Source organism: Podarcis muralis, chromosome 4 (genome assembly GCF_964188315.1).
Source record: "Podarcis muralis chromosome 4, rPodMur119.hap1.1, whole genome shotgun sequence".
Lineage (NCBI taxonomy): Eukaryota > Metazoa > Chordata > Lepidosauria > Squamata > Lacertidae > Podarcis > Podarcis muralis.
In genome coordinates, this window is record NC_135658.1 from 69,014,362 (window position 1) to 69,031,563 (window position 17,202).

At 40.5% G+C, this 17,202-nt stretch overlaps 1 protein-coding gene and 1 long non-coding RNA gene across 8 annotated transcripts in view; one reads left to right on the forward strand and one right to left on the reverse strand.

Moving 5' to 3' along the window:
• The window catches only part of SHROOM2 (shroom family member 2), a 104,586-nt gene that overhangs the window by 36,705 nt on the left and 50,679 nt on the right, over nt 1–17,202 (reverse strand). The gene's annotated exons all lie outside the window — the stretch shown is intronic.
• Nucleotides 9,396–16,902, forward strand: LOC114596305 (uncharacterized). The gene is made up of 3 exons (XR_013392642.1): nt 9,396–9,502; nt 11,956–12,002; nt 16,794–16,902. It is a non-coding gene; the product is annotated as an uncharacterized LOC114596305 (long non-coding RNA).

Here is a 17,202-nt window from a genome sequence, read left to right on the forward strand (position 1 = left end):
CTGTAAGTGACAGAATGAGAACACCTGAACCCAGAAAGCAACTCTGTTACTAATGGCAATAGTAATAACTGCCTTCCTTCGTGTTCCTAACCCTAAACAGAAATGATACACCTATGAAGTCGTCCGAGAGAAGGAAAACTAAAGTTAATATTTGAGGGGACAAGACAATGAAAGAAAATATTTCGGCGTATTTTTTACACCGAGTAGATCATGCTTCATAGCATGTCTTCAAATTTTTACTGCATGAGGTTATCTTTATTAACACTTTCAGTGAAATCTATTTCTCCCCCATCCCGCCCCAGTATTATAGGAGCTGAAACATAGCGGAGTTCTCTGACACAGAAAGCTAGAAGCTCAGTTCCTGACTACACTTAAAGAGAGTGCCTTCACTATGGCATCTACACATGCATTTGTTTAGTTATAAGCATTATTTGCACAGTGTCCCGAAGTGTATTATGCACATAAACGGAGTGAAACAAAATAAACAGGAATTAGATACAGGTATTATATATTCTTGTCCCCTCAACAAACACACAGACACACACATACACAATCCTACCAACCCACCAGCAATACTTGAAAATTTAATGACATACTACCAAAATAGAATTGGACAACAAATGTAACCAGTTGCTTTGCGGGATGACTTTCGAATCCACCCACCAGCCTCCTAAAACATGTTTTCAGTTTTGAAAAATAAACAATAAACAGTCTTGAAAAATAATAAATAAAATAAACAATATCACAAAGAGAATTTATGAAGGTATGTCTTAAAATGTAAGTTGGTGAGGGTCAGCAATATATATACATATATATATATATATATATAATGTGTGTGTGTGTGTGTTGGTGAGGGTCAGCATTATATATGTATACAGGGTGTGTCCTTTAAAAGAGGCCCCATGGATACAGAGTACACATGTTCCATGGGGCCTCTTTTAAAAGACTCACCCTGTAGATGTATGTACCTGGATATTTTAAATGGCAGGTGGTACACACACACAATGGAATATCTATCTATCATCTATCTATCTATCATCTATCTATCATCTATCTATCATCTATCTATCTATCTATCTATCTATCTATCTATCATCTATCTATCTATCATCTATCTATCTATCTACCATCTATCTATCACGATATACTTATGTGACAATGTCATTCTTCAGATATTTTGTTTTTGAGAAAGTGGCCAATGTTTTGAACAATAAGTTTATGCTCCTTTCCCCTGAAATACATAGCTGTATGCTTGTATGCTATGTTTGTGCTCATATAATATTGGATAATTCTGACTTAAGTCATATTCAAAGTATTACTTAAATCTATTGATTTCACTGGGTTTACTCTGGTATGAATTAGCTGGACATCACCCACTGTATATCTGTGTATGTTTGTACTGTATTCAAAAGGTGGTGGTTGCTTTGTTTTTTTAAGCTCACACTTTGCAATGAGACCTAGCTAAAATCTAAAATATGTGCCACTGCTTTCAATGGGACTTAGAGTTGTGACTAAGCCTGGCATATGACAGCTGCCACTTAACATTTTTGCTAGGATATTTACCAATTCCAAGAGATTTGGTAACATTGCTGCTCAGATTTATTTTCATCTCACACAGCAGTTTCGTGCTGTGACACAAACTAGATATGAACTTACTGATGGCGTGATAAATTTAGAAAAGAAAATACATGCTGACAAGAAACGAGAATTTTTAATTCATTGTTCTTTTATTCAAGAAAAGCACTCCCACCCTCTTTTTATAAGATGACAGCAATTGCTTGCTGCTCACATTTAGAGCAAAATTCCTCCCTCTACTGGCTACTTCCTCTGCAAAATCGGCACCACTTCGAAAAGAAAGAAATGCCAGCTAGAAAATGAGGAGATAAGAACAAATCAGTTTCTAAGTCTTTCTAGACTGAAATGTCTCTCTGCTGATCTAGCTCCTCACTAATTCAGACATAATTACATTATGATGCTATTCTTCCTGTATGGTAATTCCACACTGACAAAATCTGTTGCTTTTTATCTTCAAGCTACTACCCTGCATGCTCCTCACAATAACTGTCCCAAGTTTGGACGCATCACCGTCAAGCATATACTAACAAAAGTATTATTCTATGGTGCGTCTTACGAGCTTACCTGCTGCCAAGAAAACATGCAATTGAGCATTCAAAATAATCAACTGAAAATACAGTGGTATTACAGCCATTTATAACGCATGAATGAAATGTGTTATCAAATGATTCCAGTTTTACGCAGCACAGGTCTGCATTTTTTTGACTTCTGAAGTCTCAGGTAAAAAGTGGAACAATTTCCCACGGGATAAGAATTGACACATCAGCACCCATTACTGAGCCATGCATGACTAAAAGGCGTCTTGGTCATTCTTGGGATTCTTGATCTGGGAATTTTCCCAATCACCAACACTTATGCAATTTTATCAAGTTATTGTAGCACAGTTTAGGCTGGTAAGAGATGACATTCATCATTATTATCCCTTCAAGAAACATTTCATGCTGCCTGTTCCTTTCAGCTGGTATACAGTGAAGAACTATTTGCTTCATCACACAACACCACCACTGTACTTTCCTTAACTGTTCCAGGTACTTCATGAGCATTCTCTCCATAATCCTTTGAACAAAACCCCATGGAAAAAAGTCAGTACCATTGCTGCCTGATAATAGATGGTAGGGCCTGTTCTGGGAAATGGCAACTTGCCCAAAGTCACCCAGGAAACTGTTGAGATGGACCATGCTTGAGACTTCTGCCTCAAAGTTATTGCTCTTAACCACCAAACCAAACAAATTCTGAAAGGAAATTCCTTTCTGATTCAGCTATATCTACTGTCTTCAATCAATAAGACTTCGGCCACCAATTTAATTACTCCAAATTAGCCGCTCCTTTTAATGCAACCACACACTGTTAGATCAATTATATTTTCACCAAGGGAGTCAAGTTCTCTGCTAATTTGAAAACAAATATGAACTACATGCACCTCCAGTCAAATTGAGGTCCTTAATTGATATCTAGTCCTGGAGACCAATACAGCCACTCAGGATATGTGTACTCTAACCAATATATTTACTCCCCATCATCCCCTTCTCTAGTGCTAGAAAAAATACCATGTCACATGAACTTATGGTGGCAAAAGTACTGGGAGAATTAACTGTGGAACAGCATCACAGATGCTTCTTTCCATCTCTGCTTAATTGAGTTCAAGAGCAAAACACAGCCAAGCGGCTATTGGTCTCTTAAATGTGTGTGCATTTTAGCAGCAACGGACCTGTAGCCTTACTGCTACAGATGGCAATAAAACACCTTGACAGATGGGCAGCCTACTGATGCCTCATGTTTGTCTTATTATGATACAAAAAGGAGATTCATAGCTGTGTTTACGGGATCAAGTTTACCCTTCTACTGAGAGCCCCCAAGAAAGATGTAATGTTTCATTGCTCTTACAGCAAGGTTTATCTTCCTCTGATTTAAGCCAAACACTTTGTTAGTTTAATTATTTGAATGCGTTTCTTGAATTCTGTTTCTTGAAGATTTTCTTGGAAGATGAAGCTATAAACTATACTTTTCACTAAACTTCAGCTTCTACCTAAAAAGGGAAGCTGAAGCAACATGACTGGGTTAGTACTCTGAGGAAACTGGTTGTCCTCCTCTCTGAGGAGGCTTGTATCTCTTTAAGGATAGAATCATTTTTTCTATGTAACCCCCACCCCCTTTGAAGCTAAACAGGACTAGCTAATGTGGTGCCCTCCAGGTGTTGATGGATCACAATTTCCATCATTCCTGATGATTGGCCGGATAGGCTGGGGCTCATGGGAGTTGTAGTCCATCAAGATCTGGAGGGCACTGCATTGGCAGCACTTGGACAGAACTATAGCATGGAGCTATAGCATCTCCCTATAATAATTCATTTAGTAAGTCACGTGGTTAAATAAAAAGGGTGCACTATCAACATAAAACCATATGGTGAACACCACACACCTGAACTGAACACCTGAACAAAGTAGCAGACTAGGACCTGGGAGACCAGTTTTCTCGTACCTTCTAGACCATGAAGCTCACTGGGTGACCCTGGGCCAGTCACAGTCTCTCAGTCTAACCTACCTCACAGGGTTGTTGTGAGGATAAAATGGAGGGAACTATATACAGTGGTACCTCGGGTTAAGTACTTAATTCGTTCCGGAGGTCTGTTCTTAACCTGAAACTGTTCTTCACCTGAAACACCACTTTAGCTAATGGGGCCTCCCGCTGCCGCCGCGCCGCCAGAGCACAATTTCTATTCTCATCCTGAAGCAAAGTTCTTAACTTGAAGCACTATTTCTGGGTTAGCGGAGTCTGTAACCTGAAGTGTATGTAACCTGAAGCGTATGTAACCTGAGGTACCACTGTACACCACCTGGAGCTCCTTGGAGGAAAGGTGGGATATAAATGTAATCATCATCATCATCATCATCATCATCATCATCATTATTATTATTAAAAAATGCACGTGGAATTGTATCAAATGTTAATAACATTTGCACATAAGACCCATACTGTGCAGAAGCTACATGCTGATGCAGGCAGTCCCCATCAGTCTTAGAAACTCATTATATATATCATGGGTAGGCAAACTAAGGCCCGGGGGCCAGATCCGGCCCAATCGCCTTCTAAATCCGGCCTGTGAACAGTCCAGGAATCAGCGTGTTTTTACATGAGTAGAATGTGTGCTTTTGTTTAAAATGCATCTCTGGGTTATTTGTGGGGCATAGGAATTCGTTCATAATTATTTTTTCCCCAAAATATAGTCCGGCCCCTCACAAGGTCTGACAGACAGTGGACCAGCCCCCTACTGAAAAAGTTTGCTGACCCCTGATATATATGCTAGGCATCAAATGGTTCCTTAAACAAGGGTTTGCCGTTCCACACCAACGTTTTAAAGCAGTTTCCCTCTGTTTTAGGTATGCACATTTAAAAGGAAAACTGTTTAAAGAACAAATCTTTAATTCCTGCTTTAAATCACTGGCAGTATAGCAATTAGCAACAGCCTCCTGCCAGTTCCCCAGCTTATTGTTTTGCTTTAATCCCCTGAGTCTCTGTGGATGAGTCTCAGAACAGCAATGACTGGTTCACCATAAAAACAGCCTCTTTCTCCGAGTGATCTTGTATCAAGATAGCAGGGAGACTGACCTGCTTAAGGGACATTGGTATTCTGATTTCATAACGTAATCATTGTTCTATTTTATACAGGAAGCACCTGAAACATTACAACTAGCACGCTGGGTTAAGAGAATAGCAGGGAACCTAGAAAACTAACCGCGGGGAGTTTCTTCTGAACTCAATAGGCTTCAAACAAGTCAAACACACTCATTCCCCTTGCTACAAAGAGTTGCATCAGCTCATTTGTCAGGAAGATAAAAACCATTTTTTCAAGCGGGAAGAAAAAACACACCAATGAATTGTTTGCTATAAAAAACAAAAACAAAAAACCTCCTTCTAGAGTGATTTTATAGACTGATGTTTACTCCCCTTAAACTGGAATCTAGTATCAATCCAGACATTTCCATTAAACAAATACCAAAAAAATGAAGAGATAGCTAAAAAATAAAAAAATATTTATCCTCTTTTTGAACATCTAGATATACAACAACAACAACAAACCCACCTGTGTGGACAATAATTTACAACAGTTCCATGGAAAGTATTTATACTTACTTCCTTAACTCTCAGTCTTTCCCATGTGACTGTATCACAAGCATAGGTACATACCCTCTATCAGAACCTGAGACAGCCCATCTAAGATTTCCTAGATAAAAATATATGCCATGTTATAGAGTACTTTCCTCAGTGCATTTTCAAATATTGAATCCTTAGACTAAAGATTTACTCAGAGCTCCCATGAACATCTGTGCTAATCGGGCGTTGCTGACTTTGGGACTACCTTGTCAGTGGAATAGTCCAAAAGACCTAACACTGGAGGGGGGGGAGGTGTTTATAGATCTGATGCTCGATTATGCAAAAATACACTCAGAAATAAGAAGGGCTAAAAAAAGGGTTTTGTTTTTTTACAAACTTACATCTTCAACAATAATGGTTACTGGAATACAAAATTCTCATTTTGCATGTCAGCAGAAAGAGGCTGACCTGTTATTTAAGAGAACCAAATCCCCAGAGGCTTCTAAACTGAGCCTGTCCCCTTCTTGCTTAATCTGTGTGCCGCCTGCAATTGAGCTTAGCGGATATAATTAGAATCACAAAGAAGCCTTATTATAGTATTAAAATACGGGGCAGCAATGATTCTGATTAGTCATGCACACAATTCTGCTGAGCAATCCCTGGCTACTAGATTCAGGCCTGGGAAAACCGGGTTTTTCCGTAAAACCCTTCTTCATCACGAAAGCTGGGAACGGATACCTGTGAAGCATCAGGCTCAACTGAGCACATGTGTTCTGAAAAACCAGAAAAACTATATACATCTTTCCTGCCTCGTTCCTTTACTCTGGGACCACTGACCTAGACAAAATAATTTACAATGCCAGATGGGAAATCTGGATTCCTTGGACTTATTGTTCAGCAACAGCTGCTAGCTTAGTTGTTTGGTTCCTAATTGCAACGTGACATTGCTGGGTGATCACAAACAATTCTGATGTGCTCTAGAAGGCCCGTTAAAGGTTAGACAGCTAAAAAAAACAAAACCCAAGCCTCTTTGTTTGCAGACTCTTATACCCTTTTGCATGTGAATGTATATTTCTTCCTCTATTAGGCCTACCAGCAGAGTCTTACATAACGTGTTCTCCCTAGCAGAGAGCACGTGTTGCGGTGGGGGATACAAGCCACCCCAGTGTTGCTGGGCAGATTTGCGGAGTGACCCAGGCAGTGAATTGGGTCGCTGGGGAGAATTGCTTGTTGCCAATTTTGAAGGAGGGGTCAGAGGTTTTAAATATTGGACACCCAACTTTGGGCGTCCTCTTGGCTGCTTGCACCGGATCACCCACCCACCCTCCCTGTATTGGGGGGGTTGTTCGCTTGACCTTGCTATGCCTGTCATGGGGTCATCTGCTTTGAGGCAGGGGCCTGATAGGAATTTTGTCCATTTGGCTGATTGGCTGGTGCCATTTGGTTTTTGCCTACTGCGTAGCAAATCGTCACAACTTGTAAGGTTGGCAGTTAGGCATTGGTTCAAATTGGTTGGTGGAGGGGTAAGTGCCTACCCCTCCAATGGTGGTGCTGTGAGGGAATTCCGTTAAAGGAATCCAGGGGCTTGCCATTCTTTTCGTCCTCGTCCCTGGCATCGGACTTGGGCCGTGCAAGCCACCAGGAGAATGAGGGTGAGAAGTGAGGGACTGAGGCCCAGCTTCATTTTCTCCCCAAAATTGTTTCCCTCACTGGCTTCTGCTGGAATCCGGAAGTCAGTTCTGTCCCTGGGCAAGGACAGATAGTCGGAACCAATGCCTAAGCAATCACTCACTTGTGTGTATTTAAATAAAGTTGTGGCCAAAATTGTGCCAAGAACCCAAACCAAAATTGATGTGTGATGTGTGAATTATTGGGGGGTGGCTTGGGGACTTCGACACGCAATCATTTTTATAGAGCATACTCCTCTAACAGGGACTATGCCAGCTCAGTTCAGTGCCTACACTCGGCTAAACTGGGATGGTAACAATGGACTGAGTCAAGAGTTAGATTGACTCCAGTCCTTGGGGAGGAAGAATCATGTCCTATGTGGAAAACTCATCAATTGGAGGTAAGGTTTCTAAGCCATTTGCCCTATCGTATGCAGAAGTAGGACTGCCCTGTTTGCATGGAGATGGGTTGTGTGCATAGTTCTAAAGAAATACTTTTTCAGTAGTCTTTGGATCAAGCCCCTTTTCGTCTTGACCCATCGTTCAGACCGGATACTGAAGTCCAGCTCTGAGGGCTGGTTCTCTCACTGGGAGAAGTGAAGTTACAGGGAACCAGGCAGAGGGCTTTCTCGGCAGTGGCGCCCTCCCTGTGCAATTGCCTCCCATCAGAAGTCAAGAAGCTAAAGAACTACACAACTTTTAGAAGAAATCTGAAGGTGGCCCTGTATCAGGAATTTTTTTAATGTTTGATGCTTTATAATGTTTTCATATGTGTTGGAAGCCGCCCAGAGTGGCTGGAGAGACCCTGCCAGATGGGCGGAGTATAAATAATAAAATTGTAATTATTTGTACAAATGAGCAGTTCTGCTGAGAATGGGCCTGTATGTAATTTGTATGGATAATATGCAAGGAGCACAGGAATTAGCTCCCATCTACTGATGCACATGGGGAGAATTACCCCCTCTCCACTTACTATTCACAGTTAGTTTATGTATTTTTCCTGATACATTACTTAGGAGCTATATAGGCACAGCAACAATAGAACTGAATAAATGTCTGGGTCACCGTTCAGCCAACCATTCATTGTCCTTAGTGTGTCTGTCTGTCTGTCTGTCTGTCTGTCTCTCTCTCTCTTTTAAGGCCGCCATGAAACCCTATACAGCTCTTAGGCCACAGTGAACACACGGTTGAACCCAATTTTATTTCTTTTATCTAGTAAGGCATGCAATTTATTTGTCAGCTGTACTTAAAATCAGTTGAGTCAGGGAACACAATTTCCACTAGAGGGCATGTGAAGCAAAGGACTGAGTTTTCTGAGGTAGGGTTTTGCAAGACTTCAGAAAATAACATATGCAATAAATTGAAAAGCATTTTAAGAAGTGACGTTAAGAAGCCTTTTTACTTTACGTCTGGAACACATCATTTGGCCATTTTAAAGTGAGGTATACCAAGTAGGGAGGAACAATTTTAACCCTGAACTATAAAACATGGGAAAATGTGAAAGAAAGACATGTGGAGACAACCAAACTCTCTAGATTTTTGGCACACTATTTTAAAAAACCCAAATCAAGACAAATATGAATCTTAAAAATGTGAAAACATTAGTCTCAAAATAGGAGGATCATATTCTCGTTCCCTTCCAATCACAAAATTTCCTCACTATAAATTATGAGCAAGTGGAGCAGGGGGGAGTCCAGATCTTTATTACCACATATTTTATCTATTTCAGCTCTTGCCACACCTTCTTTAAAACACTTTGCACAAGTAGTGCCACTGACTTCCAGGAAAAACCTCCTTTACAAGAACTGGCTGAAATTCTCCACATACTTCACCAGCACAAAGTCCCAGGATTGGAAAATCCATTGTTTCTACTTAACACGCCGCCCCCCCCCCCTCAGTTCAACAGCCTTCCAAACCACCTGTTTTGTTTGTGACTGTTGGCTTTGAACGCCTTACAAAAACAAAAGCAACCCTCTACCAAATTCCTTTTTTAAAAAAAAGTTATTTCCACTTTTAAGCCAGGGAACATAGTGGGTGTCCTATCTTCTCTCAAGGCCTCCCATGCCTCATCACCTCAGTACTGTACTGTCTGCGTTTAATTCAGATCACCTCACGTATAGTAAGACCCCCAAGCAGAGGTTTAGGCCACATGAATTTGAGAGATAAAGGTAAAGGACCCTTGGATGGTTAAATCCAGTCAAAAGTGACTATGGGGTTCGGCCCTCATCTCGCTTTCAGGCCGAGGTAGCCGGCGTTTGGTCATGTGGCTAGCATGACTAAGCTGCTTCTGGTGCAACTGGACACCATGACGGAAGCCAGAGCGCATGGAAACGCCATTTACCTTGCCACCACAGCGGTACCTATTTATCTACTTGCACTGGTGTGCTTTTGAACTGCTAGGTTGGCTGAAGCTGGGACAGAACAACGGGAGCTCACCCTGTTGTGGGGATTCAAACCGCCAATCTTCCGATTGGCGAGGCCAAGAGGCTCAGTGGTTTAGACCACGGCACCACCGGCTCCCCATATGTGAGGGTTAGAGTTATGTGACAGTTGTATACTGATAGCCTCCTTGATATCTTACCAAATGGTCAATATTTACTCACTGCACAGGAACAGAAAGGGGGGGCATGGAAACTCATACAGTTTTATGGAAATATGCTTAGAAGTTATGTCACTCATCACTGCTACTTGGGCATCCCTTCTCGAAGAAAGGGAATCTTCTCAGTGGCAAACCTGTGAATATTACAGTTGTACCTCAGGTTACATACGCTTCAGGTTACAGACTCCGCTAACCCAGAAATAGTGCTTCAGGTTAAGAACTTTGCTTCAGGATGAGAACAGAAATCGTGCTCTGGCGGCGTGGCGGCAGCAGGAGGCCCCATTAGCTAAAGTGGTGCTTCAGGTTAAGAACAGTTTCAGGTTAAGAACGGACCTCCGGAACAAATTAAGTACTTAACCCAAGGTACCACTGCACATGTATACTGTGCTTTTCCTCCTGACAAAGGAAAGTTATACATGGTTCTCTGCTCCACTCCAGTTTTACCCTCCTCATAACCTGTGTGGTAGGTTAGACTAAGGTCCAAAATCCACTAGTGAACTTCATGCCTAAGCGGGATTTTGACCTTGATGCGAGTCTAGACACTGCAACACACTGGCTGTCACCAAATCCTATAACCATGTCACCAACAACCTGCAATCAACAGAAAACAGCAGAGAGCACTTTCAATTTCTAGGCAGGAACTTTCACCAAAATATCAGGCCCACTGTCTCCCCATCCCTTTCCTTAAAGACCGCTATAAACACGGTGAGCTTGACATGTATGTTGGCATCATATGAGCTGAATATACTCAAGATGTCTTGACAATGATCCTCCAAAGTGTACCATTCCAAAAGAAAATAACCAATGAATAATTATATAAATTACACACTGCGTTCCATTTGAATATTGTGTGTAGGAGGAAGAAAATACAACCATGTCCTTTCTTATAGCTCCTGAAATCCTGTGTCACCCTGACCGAGTTATGACTTGCTCCTTACACAAGAAGCAATGGGCTGCCTGAGAAGATTTATTATTTATCTGTGTTTGTAGGTTTCCTATCAGGGTTTCCCCTCCCATGAGGCACCATCTCCCATAACAAAGAGGCTGCAGAGCATCAACTCTGGCTAGTTCAGCTACATTCTTCTGACTTAGCATATATCTGGTACTTCTGCACACCCTGAAAACCTGTATAAAATAAAAACAATCATGGAAAGGCTGGAATTAGTATGATCTCACATTTGCTAACCTTGACCTTCCCACTAACTTCCTCTTGACAAACATGACTAAGCCACAGTTAATATAAGGGTAATCAAAGAAATGTGCTTTCCACTATGATGCACTTCCTAGTTATAATAAAATGAGCAGCTCAAATCATGTCTCACTTGGGCTTTCAATTTGTGTGTGCGTGTTTGCCAAGAGAAAGCTTTACCACTTCTTACCACTATTTCTTGCACCGTACAAATAGTATAGGTGAAACAACCATACTGGTGTAAAATGAGAACTTTTCTCCCAATGCAAATAGCAGTTGCAGGGGCTTTAATAGGGTTAAAGTTTTAAAACCCCTCTGTCCTCCTGCCATGGTCCTCATCCACATTGGGGGACCCATGCCCACTTCCTTTTTAAAAGCTGTTCAATGTAGTTCATGGTGTCTTGCATAGTTTGGCATGTGATAATTGTATCATTTAAGGTTGTAAGCCTTCTGCATGTGTCGGTTTCACTGCATCTTCACCCCTATCATGAACACTGAGAAGCAAACTTTCACAATAAAATTTAAACAAGTTGCTTACCAGACAATAAAATTAGTAATAGTTTTACTTATGGTTGTGAAGCTTGTAGTGAAGCTGGTACTATTTTTAACAAACATAACTCCATACCCTCCAACATTTCTCCAATGAAAATAGGGAGGTCCTAAGGCAAAGCGGGGCATTCCGGGATGAAATCAGAAACCGGGACATCTTCAAATCTGAGGGTGTCACTGGAAAGTAGGGACACTTGGAGGGTCTGTAAATGATCATTGCTATCTTTTGAACTGCCAAAACCTCTTTTGCTAACACTAGCAAAATTTTGCTATTTACTTTCCAGGTTACTGAAGATAAAAATGTATCAGCTGTCTTGTTTTTATTTTGACAGTAAGTATTTCTATATAAGTATCAATCCCTGAAATAGCCACAAAGTGGTACCAAAATAGTTATTTGTAAATGTATATCACTGAACAGTGGCAAGTGCAAGTATTAGGGCTTTACAAGAGAGTTGAATCTGGTGAGTTTACGTAACATAAAAGAACTGATATGCATTTGTATGCAATACAAAATAGTGTGACCTACAGAAACAATAGCTCAGAGCTGCAATGACTCTGAAGGCCATTCATGTAATTTAACCAGCGCTGAATGAGGATCCCCTACACCCAAACATACGCATCAAATTAGCCACTTGGTTGATTAATGCAGCTTACAATTACCCAGACGATGCTGGCTTATCTTTGATCTTCTTTTACTACAACAACAAGCACAAAACATAGAGTACACACTCTGAAAGACTCCAAAAGAAAAGACAAGGCTTCCATGCTTTTTAGATTAACGGTATTTCCTACAATTTTATCAAGACATCAAATTAACATGCATGGTTCCAGCAAACATAAAAGCAGAAATCAATACTGTTGTCTCCATGTATTATTCAAATACACAGATGGGCCCAACCAATAAATGAAGCACTGGCCTCCACTGTTTACACTATTTGGTGTGTTTTTTTCAAATGCACTACCATTCCATTAGCATCCAAATGAAAAACAGAAAGGAAGTTCAGCACCACATGACACTTTCATTTAAAACACGTAGGCACGTAGAATCATGGAATCATATTTAACTCAAAGTCAGCATGTCTCCCCAAAGTGCCTGAATGAAAACACATCAATAGGCTTTAAAGAACACAACATCTGGGAATTGCAGCCTGCAAACAGGAGACCTTGTGTTCTAGACATCAGATATCCCACTCTGTTAATGTCTGTGTGCACGTATTTCAATGACTTGTGACATTAGAGATTCAGAACAAATATTAAGCAGTTCATACACAACAAAGCACCACAATAGTTATCAGCAATATGGTGGAACACAGGAAAACATTTCCTATAATGTTGCTACCCAACCAAGGTGAAATCATCAATGCAACTAATTACCACAAATTGCCATGCAATCACTAGCATCAACTCCTGTAACAGATAAACCCGTTTAACTCAACATGTTAAACCAGATTATGGCTTAATTTGTTTTGTTTGTTTATTTAATTAATTTGTATATCGTCCTTCATCTGAAGATCACAGGGCAGTTCACAACATAAAAAATATAAAATGAAAGCACAAAATACATAATAAAGCAGAAACAAATGCAAACAAACCAATAACACTCCTCTCCCCACATTTTAAAGGCCATAGAATGTTAATCAGCCAAACAACTGGCTGAAGAGAAACATTTTCGCCTGGTGTCCACAGTTGGGCAGCAGTTTCATTAGTACCAACCGAAATGTCACAAAAATAGTGGCAACCTTCCTTTGTTTAACATCTTTCCTGATAAAGAGTTTTGAAGAATTCAAAAGCTTGCCAAGATCTTGTGAGATTCCACTTGGTCCTAATAAAGGCATTGCTCAACTGTGGATTCTGGCATTATTAAAATTTGTTATGCAGGCGGAAACCTTACATTGCAATCCCCTACATGCTGCCTTAAAGGTATGCCCCACTGAATTCAATGGGGCTTACAAGTTAAGTGGGAATAGGGTTGCAACTTTGAAGTTTCTTTTTAATTTTTCTCCCATCTTTCCATTTGTAATATCATGTTTTATTATTTTTTTAAAATCCTGGTCAATTTATTCTGTTGGATAAAAAGCATACTAACTCCATACTTTAAGCTACATAGTATGATTTAAGGTGTGCTGGGTTTTTAAAAATTTACCTCCAGTGGTTCTAAGTCTAGCCAAAGTATACCTGGCAAAAATCGTGCCAGTAGATGGCACTCTAGATAGCTGGTTTTGCTTCCCTTTCTTCTTCAAGCACTTGTAATAGCAAAACAAGAGTCCTGCTAAATCAGGCCAAAGGTCCAACTAGCATCTCACTCTCACATTGGCCAACCTTTGGGGAGTCCCTAAGCAGGACCATGGTTGCAACAGCACCCTCCCCACCTGTAATCCTCAGCATACTTGGGTGACTTGGCCTTATACTGGGTGTTCACAAAGCCAGAACCAGCAGCATGAAGAGGGGAAAGTGGCCCAAATATGTTGCACCCTTCAGACTTATTTGGCCTGTACTGCCATCTGAAAATCTTTCCACCCTTCAATTCAGAATGGGATTCAGGCCTGCCTCTGAACATTTTTGATATCCTAACCATGGTTAAGGGAACTGAGAGCATGCCGCATAACCCTGGATTTCCATAGTTTGCTTTAACCATGGTGCAGTGTGACATTTCTGCTGGAACAAACCATGGTTGATGGCGAGGAGATGACCAGACACCTAGGATTGGAAGTCAGAGCGCATGATCTACGACTGCAGATCCCTCAGATGCCATCATGACCAAATAACTGAATTGCCAGAGGTGGCATGCACAACACCAAATTCATACTTCAATGAGTTAAAACAGCTAAATATAAGGTAGTACAGTTATTTGGTTTTTTTAAAAGTATGTAGGGTTTTTGGCTTTGATGGCAAGTTTTCTTTGGTTAAAGAAAGAATAAAAGTAGTTCTTCCTGCTAAAAACACACACAGGGCCATCTACTTATTTCTCCATATGCCTTTGCCCATCATAGAAGGAAGCACATCCATTCTAGAAATAAAATCAACACAGGAGAGTTCTAGTGTCTCCCCAAATAACCTTTGCTGAGCTTAATTCAAAGGAAAGTGACGAAAATACTATTTGACGATCAGTGCAGAAGTAAGATGCTTATCCCTGAAGAAAATACCAAACAGGAAGGAAGGAAATACTGAACAGGGTTTGCTGAAATAGTGCCTTACAGACAACACTCATTTATTTATTTATTTATTTATTTAACAACCTATGGTGCAATCCCTTCCCCACCCTTCTTCAACTTCCAAATGTAGGTAAGAGAGCGTATGAGTCAGTGACCCAGTGACAGAGACAGGGAAAACCGGAAATTAAGGCACCGGGAACTTTAGTCTAGCTTTTCCCACAAGTATTTTTTCATAAGGGGAAGAATTCAAAAATGCAGTTCCTCAAGTGCTTTTTCTGCTTGGGTGTTGTTTTTTTAACCTGATTCTTAATTGTCTACATATTTGTCCTGTTCACATGTCACAGTAAACCACAGTCTGAAATGGCTTATCATGAAGAAGGAGCATATCAGTTTGTTAGGAGAGTAACAAACCATGAGTGCTGGTTCCAGGGGTTCTTCCTTTCCAGCTTAGGAAAGGATGGAGTGGGGCAAGCATGATTTGAGCAACATGCAATAGCACACAGCTTGTTCACAGTACGGCATAAGTTTGTTTCAGACTATGGCTTATGAAGTGTGAACCAGGCTACTGACAGAAAGAGAAGAAAAGAACAGGGAGAAGGGAGGAGAGATGGGCACAGGGACAGTGTGATGAACAAAACTTTCATTTAACAAACAAAAAGCTGCTTCAGCTCTTGCAAGTCGCTAAACACACATGTAACTCCTTACAAACTGAATTCTAGCTCCTTTTCCAGAAGGTTCAAGTTAATTTCTCCGGTTACTCCAAGTTGTGGACGACTGTTAACTAAATGAAGAGTGTTGCAAAGGGGTAGAAAGCATCCAGCTGTGGCTTGACACCCAGAGACATGGTCAAAGAACAGCCAACTACTAGGAAAAGACTAGCATTCCATCACAAGTTAATGGGGCAGACCATTTTCAGTGCGATACAGCTGGACAGAGATAGAACACTGTGACCTTAGTGATAAATTATTATATACTGCATGTGACTAGCATTTATTGTTTCAACAACAAACCGAGCAGAGAAAAGTACATTTAGGCTGCAAAGATTTTAGACCAAGGAGTGTGGGAACTTATCACTTCACTGTGCCTAAACATCCCTTGTAATGTACAGCACTAAGAATGTGTTCACACATCCATGATAGCAGCAGCAAGTGATTATGTGTTTGGCGAAGCAACTATCATGGTTCATATGTACAGAAGAAGAGACTGCAGGATCAGGCCAAAGGCCAATCAGATGCCTGTGGGAAACACACAAGCAAGACCTGAGCACAAGAGTAGTCTACATTATTATACTGGCAGTTTTATTTTAAACCCCTTTTCTAATATTCCCCACATGGATTTTGACATCTTCACTGCCACAGTAAATGGAGAATAGGCCTAGAATATTTTGCCAGCGAGAAGCATTAACCCAGCGCTCAGAAGCAGATTTATGTAGAATATCCAAACATGACTAACTTTCCTAAGTTATGAACGTCTGCATATCTAAAGGAGAGAAATGTCTGGAAACCTAAAGGGCAGCTACCTTAAAGCTGATAGTTTGCTAAGCAATGAGTTATGTTGTGGAATGTCTGAAAATTTAAAGGGCTCCAAATAAACAGATCATGAAGATTGCTCCATTGCTTAGAACATAGATTGTGTATTAAATGTTCTTTCCTCCCTGCCCAAAGTAGAAGCCAATGTAAGATCAAGTAGATATGAATTATAATATATTCCAGATGGGGTTTTGATATAATTTATTGGTTCCTGGGCTATATAACTTTTGGTAGAACTCCCTGAAACTATTCATATTATCTGGGTTATAGTGCCATCTGCTTTCTTTATTTTGTGCGCCAATCCATACCAAAACTATTTTTAAAGAATTATTAACAACTGTTGTAATATTTTCTCCCAGAGCAAATATGAGAAATAAGCAGGTCGTTGTCTCTAGGAATCTCAGTGATCTCTTTCATTTCTGCCATTATTTTTTGTTACAGATGGTGACTGAGGATAAATGAGCATAGTACATCAATTAAGCATTACTGATATGCATCCAGAACAATATCCATCTTAACATTACGCTAGTCAAACTGGATAGCTAAGCAGCATAAAAGTAGTCACTTCTGTGATGTAAAGGTTCCTGGTTTGCACCTCCGTGTTGTGCAATTTTCTGAAGTGAGAAATTAAAGATGCTTGAAAACTAAAGTCCTGTTATGAAGATGTGAGTCTTTTAAAGATGCTCAGGGGGGGGGGGGATTAGTCTAAATACAGTGGAACCTTGGTTCATGAACGCCTTGGTACTCAAACATTTCGGCTCCCAAACACCGAAAACTTGGAAGTGAGTGTTCTGGTTTTCAAACCTTTTTCAGAAGCTGAACGTACAATGCGGTTGTTGGGTGTTGTTTC